This window comes from Ambystoma mexicanum, chromosome 5p, assembly GCF_040938575.1.
Source record: "Ambystoma mexicanum isolate Mex_15411 chromosome 5p, UKY_AmexF1_1, whole genome shotgun sequence".
Taxonomy (NCBI): Eukaryota; Metazoa; Chordata; class Amphibia; order Caudata; family Ambystomatidae; genus Ambystoma; species Ambystoma mexicanum.
This window is the reverse complement of record NC_090930.1, coordinates 494,947,951-494,960,872: the sequence shown is the minus strand read 5'-3', so window position 1 is coordinate 494,960,872 and position 12,922 is coordinate 494,947,951.

Below are 12,922 nucleotides of genomic sequence, written 5' to 3'. Positions count from 1 at the left end.
TTAAGCTTCCAGCCCACGAGGTGTGATGTGGCGTTGGCGCGTGAGTGGCCTTTGCAAGGAAATCGAGAACACATTTCAGCTGGGCCCGCCCGCTCCCGCGCTTTTCCATATGGCTGAACCCCAGAGGCAGAGCACATCTTGAAGATCGCTTTGCCGACACATGTCAGCGAGTCGTCTTTACGCACTGGTGGCATTTCCTCATGCTGCTCTGTTGATTGGCATGTGTCTGTTGGCGGGGAAGGATCTGATTTCAAGAAAAATACACGTCAGGTGCACATGTTGAAATAGGGCACTTCCACGGTGCAGCGGTGATGACCTCCAATAATTTGATTTGCTCCAATTATAAACCGGTGCAAACACGGGAAACGAACCCTGGGCGAAGATTAAATTGGATGTTTTTTTAAAAGCAGTGCAAACACCGGGTGTATGATTAAAGCATTATTACGAAGCCCATAAGTATGTTTTTAGGAGAGCACACATGCCTTTATCCAAATGAAGGCTTGGAACACAAGTATCTACCTAAGCCAAAATCCGTAGGGAGAGGGCCTGGCACGTTCTGGTCCAGAGAGAGCCCTGCTGACTATTTCTGAAGTTCCCGGGTAGGCCAGATTGACAGGCGGTGCAGTTGAAGATGCCGTTCTGGTTGTAGCTGTTTGGCAGAATGCGGTTGCTGTTGATTTTTGGTTTAAAAAACAGTTTGGTTTTGTGTGGCGAGGGACGCTTCCGCTCCCAGGCAAACAGCCCTATCCGCGTGCTATCTGTTTAATGTGCTGCACGCCATACATGCCATAAACATGTCGAAACCGTTCTAATTTCATATCACAGGAGAGTTATAGAGACAGCCCCGTTATTGGCCACAGCTGTGTGAATTAGCTAACTAGAGTCCAAGGAATTACGCTGTCAGCTGCACAGGGACCGTTAGACTGGTTCCCACCTTTCAGCCAGCATTGACATAGACAACATGTATCTTGTTATTCGTCACATTGTGATACAAGGGGTTAGTTTTACTTGAAAGTAAATTTTCTTGAAATATGCGCATAATACCCGTCATTTTACTTCTGAAAATACGTTCCAAACAGTGTTGTGTAGTCATAGCTTCCAAACTGGCCCACGCCATGATGAACGCAAGTTCTCTTTTTTTGTAGCCAAAACAAAGCTACGACTTCTATAATGGGGCACAGGGCCTCATAACAAGTGCTGCAGCGTTTATCCTCAGAATTCCGCATGTGATCACTACTCTTACCACGTGCAGAAATTCCAAGGTTTGTACAGTACTGGCAGGGACGTCATTTGGGGTCGCCAGAGGTCGCAAGTGCGACCTCTTAGGTCTCCCTTGCAACTTCTAAAAAAAAAAAAAAGTTTTTTTTTTTTTTTTTTTTGCAATGCAAGTTCCTGTGCTGTAGCCAGCACCATGTCGCTCTTTAATTCTGGAGTGGCTAGCTTTCTTGTTCAGGCCCCTTAAAAAATAAGAAAAATAAGAAAATGAGGGCCACAAGTCTAACACTTTCAGCACTGAACCTAAATAAGAAAGAATAGGAATGGCAAAAAATGTGTCTTTCTGGAATTCTATGCAATAATTGCTAGACTCAATAAAGGTTTATTTCAGGCACACTTCAGTCACTGATTTAGTCTGTTCTCAAACGCCTCAACTCAGCCTTTCATCCTTCTGAGGTCGGTAAATGGGTACCAACACAGGTTGGGTGATAGTGGGTGTATATGCCTTCTACGTAAAGCACTTAACCGTAAGTGCTATATATTAACACATCATTATCATTTGGTCATGGACGTCGGCTTGCAATCACAGTTATTTGGTAATATGGGCCTATATACACTGATCTTAACGATACATATGGCGATCCATTCAGGTATGAAATGTACATCACAGTGATATAGTGATATCGTAACCATATTTTTCCTAGTGTACAATGCTATGTGATGCCACTTCCTGTTTTGTCAACGGGTTAAAGGTTGTGTTCCATCGCTTCCCGCGATATTACTTTGGCATGGGGTTAAATGACATCACTTCCTGTGATGTCATCAGGGGTCAAGGGTCATGTGACATCACTTCCGCTACCCCTGGCATTTTGATGAAATGACGTCCCTGAGTACTGGGCTTTACCATCATACCTGTAGGAAAATATGTTGATTTTCTGAAAGAAGAACGTGTAGTTCTGAAAATCTGGATGCCATGTTTTAATGGTGCAAAAACATTACTTCCCATCACTTTGGGGATGGAAATTGATATAGTACAATAGTTAATCCCGCTACTGTTGCATGTCACCTTTCATTAAACTCCCTGCCAAAAGCATAGTGTACACCAGCACCTTGCTGTACCAGTATCCTAATCTGCAGCTCCTACTCTCTGGTGGCACTGAACAGGTTCAAAGGTTACTGGTGCCCTGTTTGACAGGTTCTGTGACAGGAAAGAGACTGCAGTGCAGAGGTTGCATTTAAATCAGCACCTCTGTTCAAAACCATATTAATTATGCAAAAATATTGCTTATGTTTTAGTATGGTGGCTGATAATTCACATAATTATTAAAGCCACAGCTGATTACCAGTGCCACCTGTGTGAGCTGCGCTCAGCTGTGAGAGGCTATGTGGATTCCAGGTAGCCTGGCTGTCTGCATTGCAGTATATAAGCCAAAGGACAGTATGCATGCCTCTGTTGCACTTCTGGAACAAGGGTAACTCCACCCTGCCATGCCCAGTAGTTATCACCAGGAGATCTCTTGGGTATCTGGCTTTAAAGAGACACTTCCATATCAATGACCTGCTTCACACAAGTGGTGGCATCGCATAGAGCCTTTGAAGCTGCAGGCTGAGAAAGGTGTAGAGTTAGGTCTCAGAGAGTCCACATGGACTTCTGGAAGGATATCTCTACGTGTTTACTCTGGGCATTTCTTTCATTCCAGTCCCTTCCACTTCCTGCAAAAGAAGGCACTCTAGGTATGACATCAGGAGGCATGAGTCACTTGTCTCGGGGACAGTGATTGGACCCCTTAAAACAGGTTTTCTTCTAGACATTTTACCTGAAACAGGGGGGGGGGTCTCAAGCTTTGACATAGATAAAAGAATGTTTAGTAACGTCAACATATATATATATATATATATATATATATATATATATATATATATATATATATATATATATATATATAAATTGGACAGGCATAGCGCTGGTTAGAAGCTTTTATGTTATAAAGCAAAATCGCTTAATGTATTAATGGGTCACACAAGCATGACATTATAAAATTGAAATATAAAAAGAACCAGCAAGTTCATTTTAATTGGCATTAGGAGTTAACTTAAGACAGAAGCCTTTCTTTTCTGTGCAAGGGTCATTGGAACCATTACTTTAGTAGCTCAAGTTGATGTTAACTTCTTAGGGATGAAGTGGGACGAACTAAGCTCCCTCTCATTCCACTTTAAGGGGTAGAAAACTCTATTAAAGGTTTTTCCTTTTATGTAAATTATGGTTTTCACAGGTCAAGAAGTCCATCAATACCTGAAAATTGGTGAGTCACATTTTACACCATGCTCACAAACCCAGATATAATTTGTTCCTGTGAAAATTCAGGGAATTAATTATTAATTGGCTACTGTCAGGAAATAATATGCCCTGTGCAAATATACATTTTTGATTTTCTCTGTGCAATAGGTTCTCTTTTTACAACTATGCCTTTGTTAGATGGGGCATGTTGGGCGAATGTACTTCATCTTTTTCATTGAACCGGGGATCAGACAGCAGTGTGCAACCCTGCTGTTCTTATTGTATATTAAGTACCCTATAATGCTACAAAGTCAAGTGTATGAAGACACCCCAAAGCTGAGTTGCCACACATGGAGGATACTCATATTGTTAGAAATACTTCAACCTTGAACCATGCACAACCTTAGAACAACAATATTCGTTTAGAAATTGAACAACAGGGGTAAGTGTTCATCTGCACTTATTGAATTACAAATGGTCTTTTGTACCCTATTGTTTGACCGTATGTTATAATTATAAATTCTAACAAAACAAATAATAAGCTAATAATAGGACAACAATAAGAATGACTGCTATTAAAGCGAGACCCTTTACACCTTTTTAGAAAAACTCTCCTCAACCTCTTGATGATCCACTGAAAACAACACAGTGGGGAAACATGTGTCGAGGAACCTTGAGGAATCTTTTGAGGAAGTTTGAGAATTTTTCAAAATCCAGCAAAAAGGACTGTACACTAATAAAACCTCCAATTGAGGACGTTGAAGAACCATTAGAGTCCACAAACAAGGACGGCACACTAAACAAAATCTGTAACTAAAGAGGAAACCAGAGGAACCCCTTTAGGAACTTTGAGGAACCCTCAGAATCCATTAATAATGACTGTACACCAATAGCAACCTCCGATTGTGGAACTCTGAGGAACGTTTAGAATCTACAAAGAAGGACTCCGCACTAATAAAATTTTCAATTAAAACTTTAAAAAAAGAATGCTTAAGGACTGCACACAAACAAGACCTCCATTTAAACACTATACTAGGAGTGCAAACCATAGAGATACTTCCGAGGTAAAATCAGGAATCATCGTTTGGACAAAGACTGAGAAAGCCACTCCATTTGGAATTTGTCCCATAACAATAGAAAACATCCCAACCAAATCAGAGCAACAACAATAAGTGAACTTAACTAGCAACCTACAAATAAAAAAGATTTCTGAACACTCTCCAACCTTGCATGTTTTTATTTACTATACCTATTGGTTGGTGCAATATGTTTGACCAGAAATAGACATTTTGCAGATGTATAGTTTTAATATTGAAAATGCCTGGAAGTTGTTTGCTGCAAAGTGCAGTGAGCTGGGTTTAGTCATTAACATAGCAAAAAACTAAATCATGACATGCCATGCCTCTGCATGCTTAGAGCTCCTTTTCTCTTTTTCATATACTATAAGTGATGAGTGATCCTAGGAGATAGAAACATTTGATTATTTAGTTATTTATTTAATTCATATGTTTATAGCGCACAGCAGCCCAAAGGCATTTTGGCACTTGTTACAGAAACATACTTAGTTGCATAGTTATCACGTGACAATTGTTACAGAGCGTGAGCATATCTGTATAACATATTTGTACAATTGTCATGTGCAATGTTTAGAAATAAGACATATGTACATAGGTTACATTGTGTTTATATTACATTTATATTACAATATACATTAGGAGGAAAGTGGGTGTGCTTGCGGCGTTAGCTCAGGAATGTGGTCTTGAGATTTTTATGGAATGCATGGATGGATGGTTCAGCTCTAAGGAAGGCATGGAATGAGTTCCTGTTTTGGTGCAATGTATGAGAAGCCTAGCCCTCCGGCTTTAGCTCACCGTATGCGGGAGATGTGTAACTGGTTGGTGTACTGAGTTCTGGTAGGGCGCGTCGAGGCGGTTCTTGATATAGCTTCTGATAGGTATGTGGGAGCTGTGCTATTGATGCATCTATGCGTAATAGTGAGGACTTTCAGTGTAATGTGGTCTTTGACCTGGAGCCACCGCACTGCTTGTCTGGCTTGAGATATATGGTCTCTTCTGGGGATGCTCAACGCAGCTTGTAGATCATTGTTTTGTGTAGTTTGTAGTCTATGTAGGTTTTTGGAAGATGTGCCAGCCAGGAGAGCATTGCAATAATCAAGTTTGGCGCCTATGGTTGCGCTGGCTATTGCAAGGCAGTTAGGTGTGGATAGGTAGGGTTTAATGGCATTGATAAGTTTGGTGCTATATGCTGATGCAGAGGCTATGGCACTAACTTGTTTGTTCATAGATAGGTTTGCATCGATGTGGAAACCTAGTGTCTTGACTGAGGAAGAAACTGTGATGGTGGAATTATCTATGTTAAAGTTGTCGTATTGGGGACTTAGCTTAGCTATTGTGGCTTTCTGTGCGAGGATACGGATTTCAGTCTTCTCCCTGTTAAGACACAAGCCATTGACCGCCATCCATGCTTTGATAGTAGCATAGATATCATACAAGGCAGTGGCGTCTTGGTGGTAGGAGCCAGATAGTGGTAGGAGTACTTGAGTATCGTCAGCATAATTAGTATATGCTATACCCATAGAGTCAAGTAGGTCGAAAAGGGGTTTAGTGAAGAGGTTGTAGAGGGTGGGGGCTCTACATGAGCCTTGGGGTACTCCGCAGTGTATGGTTGTGGGGTCGGCATTTGCTATGTTGGAGAACACCTTCATGGCTCTGCCTTCCAGGAAGGAAGTAATTCAAGATGCTACTTGTGTGGAGAAGATTGCTGCCTGGGTGAGATGGGTGGTTAGGGTTTTATGATCAACCAGATCAAATGCTGCCCAGAGATCGAGAAGGAGGATCAGGGCCGGTTTTCTTTTGTCAATGATCTGGGAGATTTTATTTTTTAGTTCTAATAAGGCACAGGACAGCTAATGTCATCAACAGTTCCAGGAAACTCTACCAGATAAACTCTTTCTTTATGTCTGTTCCACTGTTCTCCAAATCGTTATCAGTCAATCTTGTTCCATCTTGGGAAAGACTTCTGAACTCAGCTCACTCTGGAAAAGACCTTCCAATGAGGATATCCATCAGTTATCTCCAGGTGAAACTCTAAACAGATTGTCTTCCTCTGTTTCTCCCCCAAAACTCTCCCAACTTCCTATGTGTTTAAGTTCAAATTCTCAACAAACTCGATTCATGCAGCATCATTTGACACATCAATTTTGGATTTGATGGAGCCTGTAATAGGTTCCCTTCATACACATCCACTAGAATCCTCACCTTTGCTTTGATTGGCCCAGTGCATTTTACCATGCCATAAGGGGATGTATCTAACTGTGAGTTAGCCCTCCTCTTAGGAATTCTGATCAAATTGGACTGAAATATATTTTATATATTCAGAATCACAATATTATTCTGAAATCAAAGACATCCTTCAGGTTTTTATAACTTCTGGCATAACAGAATTATTACAATATATGAATTAATAAATAATTCATGGATATTAATATATACCTTTTGTATGTATGTGATTGAGGCTAATTACTGAATTAAAATCTATCCTTGTTTATTTAATCGAGTAAAGGATTCAAATGTTTGACTTAATGCAATTAAATATTTTGTGACTTTAAATGTCCTTTCACTGTACCTTTCATGTCTAGTTGAAGTTTTTAAATGAACAGAAAATATGATGAACAGATATCCTAGGAACAAAGGCTTCAGTTAATAGGATTCTTTTCATGAAACAGACACATAATGGATGATTTTGTATTGCTCTTCTAGGCCACGGTTCAGGGTTTTCTGTGTACACCTGTTCTTCTGTAGATACTGTTACTACCTGGATATGCATCCTGAACCCTGACCTTGGTATGCTCACAAAACCTAAAATGACACTGATTTGAGCAAATATAATATATGGCTCATATTGAGGTTTATTTTTCATGGTATTTTAACAACAGGCCTTTTGCTCCAAGTACCGACTTCTGTGCCTATTCATCTATGTTAATTTTGTAGTCACTGATTAATGGGGAGCACTGTTTTACAGAAAGCTAACATCAATGTGAGTGTGATTCGAGTGCTGGAGCAGTTGGGCAACAGATTTGTGGTCTGGTACTTGGAAAAAGAGCCCAAAATTATTTTCAACGTTCTTGTCTGACTTTACAGAGAGCAGTATTCGACTAGCAAGCCTGAGAGTTTCTGCTTGGCTCACCTTGTCTTGGATTGCTTCACAAAATCCTGCCTCTTGCATGAACCACATGCAATGTGAGCGCGGTTGGAGTGTTGAAGGAGTTGGGCAGCAGATTTGTGCCCCGGTACTTTGGTAAAAGAGCCCATTAGTATTTTCAATGTTGCTGTCTGACTTTATACACTGCAGTATTCGACTAGCAAGCTGGGCGCTTTCTGCTCGGCTAGCCTTGTCTTGGATTGCCTCACAAAAACCCACCTCTTGCACAAAGCGCATGCAATATGAGTGTGGTTGGTGTGTTGGAGCAGTTGGGCAGCAGATTTGTGTTACGGTACTTCGAAAAAGAGCCCATTAGTATTTTCAATGTTCCTGTCTGACTTTACACACTGCAGTATTCGCCTAACAAGCCTAGGAGCTTTCATCTCAGCTAGCCTTGTCTTGGATTCCCTCACAAAAACCTGCCTTTCAGGTGAAGCGCATGCAGCATGACTGCTGTTGGAGTGTTGAAGCAGTTGGGCAGTTGTGCAGTAAGGTGGTTTTTGTATTTATCTTACTTGTTCCGCTATAGCCCCTTCGTAAAAAAACAGTTTTTGGAGTGCCTTAAGAGTTTTCAGTTGCCCTATTGGAGTCAATGTATGACTTGAGAAATGGCATAGTTGTGGATTTATCTGCTAATCCGGTTCACATATCAGACCAAGATATGAAATTGGCAATCAGTATGTCTCGCTACCTTTATCACTGTCGGAGGGTGTTTCCCTCAGTTATGGTACTCAGGAATTGGAGGCAACCCACTCTCTTCCTCTTTTTCAAACTGCTAACTTGCTTGCTGCCTCATTTTATGGCAAAATTACTGATTACATCCCTGTTGCTTCATGACTCCTTCCTGGAAACCTGGAACCTTATGATTCTCATTCCATTGTTAGAACTTCGCCGATAGAACCAGATTGTACACATTGTTCAATTGTTTCTGACTCCGCTGGGTGGGAATTTTATCAAGGACTTTACCTAAACAAAATGACCAAAGTATTATTTCTTCAATGATGAATTCGCCTCTGGATATTTTTCCTTTACAGCTGACACACATTCTTACTTCTTCTTCACTCTCTTCTACGCCTGCAGATCTATCTTCCACTGCGCATGCTCTCATTCATGTTTAAGCATATGGATAAAAACTTGGATGATGGTCATAAGAATTTGTTGAGTGAGATTAACCAAGTTTTATATGCTTTGGTCTCTTTGTATGAAGGGATTAAGCTGGAAACCAATACTCATTATTTAATAATCCAATGGTCTACAGTAATCTAGAAGACTTTGTTAGTCAACATCAGTGTATGGCCCCTTCATTAACCCCCCCCCCCAATTAATGTTGACATTGAATCTTCAAATAATATGAATTGTATAAATCTGGAATTGAAAGCTCTAAATCAATTGGCTGATTTGTCTTCTAGTGCTACCTTGCCTGGGAAAACAAGGTCAGAACTACATACAGCCAGATTACCAACTACTGTTGTTGCAGGTGATAGTGGTCTGCCCCCGTTTTCTAGAACCCGGGAGGTTGGTAATGTAACACTTATGGACTTTCAAATGCCCTGGGATCAATTTACCCGTGAGTCTACAAATGTTGGTGATGTGGCCCGCTTTCCATCGAGTGACGTTGCTGTTGTAGCTGGTGTTCTAACTGGGGCTGCAACAGTGGTTGTGTGCACAGCCCTGGGGGACATTCCCCCAGCTGTGGTGTGTGAGTGAATATGAACAATAAAAGAGGAGGAAACAGGCTACAAAGCAAATTCTGAATAGCTTTTTAAAGCATCCATTGGTTAAAAAGGCTTTGGAATGCAAGGCAGTGATAGTCAATAATGAGTCTTGCACTATTGCGCCCTGTGATGTTGTGACAAATATGGAAGGGCGGGATATGGTTTTGGTGGTGAGTGTGGGTCGACCTAATGTAAATCCAATGAATTTCAATGCTCCTGATTTTAGAAGGTAATAATGTGTAATTATTGACAATCAGTTTTCATCGAGTAGCGTCAGATAGTGGATTTAACACATTCTGGTTTAGCTGCCATCTCTGAGAAGCCTATATTATTGCAGGTGCGGTTGACAGGATTGCAAATTACTGTCCCTACTGAAACATCATGTTTGCCCACTATTACTTGTATAAATCCCTTACTCCCAATGTCGTTGGAGGAAGATCTGGCTACTGAGAGATTTGTGCCTATTAATCCATTTAAAAAAGCTAACCATTTTAGTTCTAAACATCTAGTGGCTTCCAATATTGGGGCCAAAGATGGGGATCATGTGTACTCTTCTCATATGAATGCTTATATAATTATAAAGGGCTCTAAGGGTTGTGAGCAGCCAACTGTTGCTTTTGTGCATCGCCATCCAGTTTGCCCGGATTGGATCAGAAATTTGGAATATGTAGGCTCCTCCAGTGATGGTAGAGCCTTGAATCCAGATCAGCAATCAGAATTATGCTTGATAGTGTTCATCCAGATAACAAACATATAGTGTTGAATTGCAGCAACATTTTAAGGTTACTGAATGCAATTCCATCACTTGGGGCTTTACTTTCTTGTGACATTGACCAGATCGACTTTTCTGATTATTTCAGAACAGATCGGGTTAATGTTTATTTTTGCTCTAGATTGATCTTGGACACTGTTATAAAGGAACAAAATACTATTTGCATATTCCGTTTTCACATTACACCCTATGTGGATAGGGGTTCAAATTGAGATAGAAGTGCAGATGGGGATGTACGTATGGTTATGCCTAAGGACATTGTTATTATTATTAACTTTATTGTTTTTGGTTTGTTTTAAACCTTTACAAACATTTTTCACAAACATATATTTTTCAAGACATTAAAAGGCACAAAATAAAAACAATAACAATCCTATATACACTACTTACTCATAAAATACTTAAATAACGCTTACAGATCATTCACTTTATCAGTATGAACATAAAAACTAATATGAAACAAATTATCAAATTATCATGTATCACCACTTTAAGAAAAGAGAAAACATTTCTAATTAAGACATTCCATTATACATGATACTTTAGTTAGTTCATACTAAATCACAAAGAACCCTCAGGAATTCGTTCACACTTATTTTCAAAATCGTCGAGTTTCCATGAAGCATCTCATACCAACTGTTATCTCTGTTCACTTTAGTGATGTCGATTACAAACATAGAGAAATATTCAATTCTCTGTTTCAGCCAACTTGGACAAATCAATAAGAGATGCAGTAATGACTCATTAACCCCCGTTATCTTACAATGCCAATACAAGGACATTGTTGTTTCTTTTGTTTAGGGTTTCAGCACAACTAGGTTGATCCAATTATTCCATAGCAAAACAAATGCAGTTAACTTGCCACGGGGTTTGGGCCAGGATTTCAGGTGCTTTATGTGGAGGCAATGGAGTTAGTTCCTCACAATCTACCTAACACTATGCCACATGACATGTTTTTTATATCATGAATACTCAGGGTAACATTCATTTGTTCACAAACCCTGCAGTGAACCATCTCTTTATATCTAATTTGGTGATACATTTGCAAGAAACCTGGCTCAATAATGCACCCTTGATTGATAGCTATGATTATTCCTTTCAATCTGTTAAAAAGGGATTGAAATTGGTTAAATCCACCTGTGCTTTATCCATAATTGACCAAATTGATGTTTGTTTTGGCATCATGGCAACGCACATTCGACTTACAGCTGATTCTGTATTAGACATTCTTGGCTTGAATGTGTATTGGCATGTGGGTCACGGCAGCATACATGATTTTTTTGAAGACATCTTGGGTTGTGCCAATGAATGGCTGGATAATTGGGATAAAGGATGAATCCTTTTTTCTGGTGATATGAATGTCTCATGTTTGCCTTCTAGGTTATCAGTGGGAGCAGGCACAATTATAGAAGGGAAATATAATTTTGGCCATATTTGGTCCTCCAAATCTCTAACCAGGATTGGCTTAGTAATGTTTAATGGAGCTATTTGTGGGAATGTACTAAGTCATTTTACATGGCTCAATCGCTTGCGTCACTCCACTCTGGATTATATATTTATCAGTCAAGATCTATCAGAGAGATGTCTTCATCTAAACATCCGCCTCACAGAATTCAGCGACCATTGCACTTTGTCTGGGAAGTTTAGCTTGGGGGAAGTTACTGGCATAAATCCAGGTATTATCTCGTTTTCAGAGTGAACGTTGCAGGCAACAGAATTAGTTGGAATGTCTCATCAGTGACAAGGGTTAATTCTACCATTACCACTTATATGAACTCCAACACCCAGGCTTGCCATTATTCTTGCTTCTCGGTGGATCATTTTGAGGATTCTGTTAGATATCTAATTGATCAAAGTTTGCCCATGTATAAACCATCCCCTAGTGACATGATAAAGAACATGCACACTTATATGTTGGTGAGGTTGTTGCATGAAAAATAACTTTGAGGGCCGTGATCAGAGTAATAAATAGATCCTTTGAATTTCTGTATTTGAAAAGTTTAGGTATACCCTCAAAGTAAAACAGGCATGCAAAAACTGGTTGAGGGGCCACTGTTTTTTGATGGGGTCAGCGTGAAGCTGAACATATGCATTTTATTCTGTCAAATAAAAACTCTCTGGCATTTTGGCAAGTATTAAATGGCCTTGATAATCCTGAATCAGTAAGCTCATTAAATCCTATTTCGGAGCATACTTGGGTATCTCATTACATAACCCTATTTGCCCCGCCTATAAGCTCAGTTGGGAATAAGAGATCTAGGACTGGTTAATAACGCTTGGACTCTACCTGCTTATTCTGTAGAAGTTGAGGAGATTATAATGAAAATGAGTTCCTCAAGGGCCCCAGGGCCTAGTACGCTGGCCAACTTGTCATTTAAAGGCTGCCAGAGTTATGGGCTGAGATTCTGGATATTTTATTTGAGCAGATTGTCTCTTCTCATCGGTTTCCCTTTTCTTGGTCTACATCCTTTTTCCTGCCTATTTTCAAAAAGGGGATAAGATCCGAGCCATTTAATTACCAACCTATTGCCGACAGCAAGGTCTTTTCGGCCTTGCTGTTGGTGCATCTTGAGGAATGGCAGTTGAAGACGGGGAGGGATCTTGAAGTGGCAGACTGGGTTTCGCAAACACCTGGGCACTTCCATTAATGGTTTTGTATTGAAATGCATTCTGTATAAGGCATGGTCCTCCAAGTATTAATCTATTTTTCTTGGTACTATT